Source organism: Typopeltis vanoorti, chromosome 24 (genome assembly GCF_054136105.1).
Source record: "Typopeltis vanoorti isolate ZY-2024b chromosome 24, IOZ_Tvanoo_1.0, whole genome shotgun sequence".
NCBI classification, from domain to species: domain Eukaryota; kingdom Metazoa; phylum Arthropoda; class Arachnida; order Uropygi; family Thelyphonidae; genus Typopeltis; species Typopeltis vanoorti.
In genome coordinates, this window is record NC_143572.1 from 28,056,377 (window position 1) to 28,059,394 (window position 3,018).

The following is a 3,018-nucleotide window of genomic DNA, read 5'->3' on the forward strand; positions in this document are numbered from 1 at the left end:
AACCATGTACTCGATTTGGACATACAGATGCGACAAAATTTACGGAAGGGAAACAGGACCAGACATACTCAAGAAAATAAACAACATATTAAAAGAAACAATCACAGATACCATAAACAGAAACAAAATAACAAAACACCAATGGCGACAAATAGGTCTCATCTCAGAATTCGAAGAACTGCAAATCATAGAAATAAAGGACCCACCATAAATTTAAAAAAAAAAGCATAAAACATACATATACACGATAAAATAAATATACATAAGCGAAAGAAAAGCATATCGTAAACTTTTTCATTAAGCTGTATAACCACTTGTACATGAATTGCTTTATGCTATAATTAGTTGAAGTTCTGTGCATAATATTTGTCAATTATAGAGGTTGTAGTTTAGTTTTACGTATCCAAAATGTCAATTTTGGATACAAAATGTTTATATAGTGGAAGAACTTGATGACATTTTACTGATCCGGTGGGTAACTCAAATCTCTGCCAAAATGTAACCCTCTCCTTCTACGTTAAAACAAATACTACATATGTATATAGACAGTTGCAATCTGAAAGTGATAATAATGAAGTAATAAATCATGTAATGATATGCAAAAAACAAGTTTTAGTAATTATATGTTAAGAATATTTATGATATGTAAAGTAACTACATGAGTATGTATAAATATGGTACATGTAAATAGCGCTTAACACTTCATGATAAGTTAATAATGTATAATCCAAACTTATCTGTATAATACAAATTGTATATGTATAATGTACAATCCAAAATCTACATTATACTGTAAATGTATAATGTACGATCCAAAATGTTTACTGTCCAAATGTAAAATTGTCAAGTCAAACATAACAAAGATTTATAAAGAAGTGTCACCGAAAGAATAATTATATATATTATAAGTAAAATAGTCATATGCATAGAAGACGTATTATATGTAAAGTAGTAATAGATATATATGTATATATCTGTGTATATGTACATACATGTACAAATATGTACATTTATATATGAATATTGTCAGATTAGTTAACAATATAAAATCCATTGTTGTATATTTTAAAACAAGCCTTGCATAGGTTTAAGGAAAGGTGTCCCCATCACAAGCGACAATAACGTAGATCGAATCCCATATGTAATTGGAAATATACCACAAAAATATAGGAATTTCATTATAAAAAGGAAATATGATTTATGGAAATAGAAATGTGACTGGTAACTTAAATTCATAATACAGAATTCCATGGATAGTAAAATTATGTTACATTAAAAAAAAAAATACTGCTCAACTCATGTAAAAAGGACTGCAGGAAGAAGCAGACACTGAGCAGATTATGATGTTAAAAATAAGGAAAAATAAATTGTACATAATATATACAGTATTATTAAGATATCAAGAAATGTAAATCAAAATGCCAATCAGAATAAGCATTCTATGTACAAATGTATATATATTTATTTGGATTGTACGTAGATGCTTTAGTGTTAATAAAATATATTAGTCGAGTGGCTATGCGCTTCACAAGCATATGCCTGGGGAAGCAGTGTCCTAGGTTCGATTCTCGTCGGCGACGTGAGGAGCTTACGGATCTTCTTCAGCCATAGCCAAGTTAGCCAGTCATGGGCGTGGACAGCAGGTTTTTTCCCCCCAGTTTATCCTGGGGTTTTTCATCCCGCAAGCAGGCAAACCGGCCCCGTGAACACACAACACGGATTACAGTCATGAATATCGCCCTTAGGAGATGCAACAGAGGAGTGGCAAACCGATTAGGAGGGGCTCAACCCCTCCTAGGACGGACGAGAAGAATAGGATACACTACAATGAAATAAGTGTCTTAAAGAGACATGACAACAGTAGAAAACCGATGTCTAGCTATGAATCAGCTCTTTTAGAATATTTAAAACTTTCCAAGACTACTGAGTTGACTTTTGTAAACACAGAAACATATTTAAGGTATAACATACACTAGTATAGAAGCCTCCTTGGCGCAATGTGTTAACGCATTCGGTTGTTAATCGGAAGAGTGGTGGCTCAAATCCCCTCGATGTTGAAGATGTTTATTTTATTCTATATAGAGGTTTTCATGTCAGTTATCCAACTTGCTTTCAATTACATATTCTGGCTGTTAGCTCGACCTTCGCGCTTGAATAACGATGCATGTAAACGACAAAGCAATGCAAAACAAGAAAGATGAGATTGGGTAAATAACGTAATTCATTTTGAATTTTAAAGGTTTTTTTTTTTCCTTTGCCACGACAGTCCGACATACCAATAACTTGATTAAGAGCCCAATGGAGGAGGATCTCTCTGGTAGAATGGCGTACTGTGGACTTTCCCCGTTAAATGGACGGTTATTAGTTTCATTTCATATTATTTGAAATGATTCGTTTTTTTTTGTTTTTTTAGTTCAATTATTTAAAATTCTAATTATATATTTTTTATTATTTTCTGTTCTACAATTACACTAATTGGACAAACAATTAAAAAAGCAAAACGCTGGGAGGATGCATAACACAAAACTTCTTTAGGTTTAGTTTTGCGATAATGATGGACTTGACTATCTACTTGAATGCTATTGAGAAACGCATTTTTCTTTCTTTTCTCCAAATCACTGTCTAATACAATTTTCATTCCTTTTTTAAACTGCATTACGAGCCTTTTAACGAACTTCTTTACACACTCCTGAGAAATCCTGCCAATTGCTCGGTGTTAACCGAGCAATTGGCAGGATTTAACAACAAACTTGTTAAAAATCCGAATTCAGAAAAAGACATTTTCTAATTGTCGTGTACTTGCAAATCGGGAGATAGCGCTTACTAGTTCAGCAGTTTCAGTAACTTCGTGAAAATAAAGTCTGAAAAGAATAATTTACAGAACGGCTCTTAAATTTCATTAAACTACATTACGAGCCGATTAAAAGGGCTTATAAAAAAAACTCGCCACCGGGTGGATTCGAACCACCAACCTTTCGGTTAACAGCCGAACGCGCTAACCAGTTGCGCCACGGAGGC

General features: G+C 33.1%; 1 non-coding gene across 1 annotated transcript; it reads right to left on the bottom strand.

Moving 5' to 3' along the window:
• Window positions 1–2,944: 2,944 nt before the first annotated feature.
• Window positions 2,945–3,018, bottom strand: TRNAN-GUU (transfer RNA asparagine (anticodon GUU)). The gene has a single exon. It is a non-coding gene; the product is annotated as a tRNA-Asn (tRNA).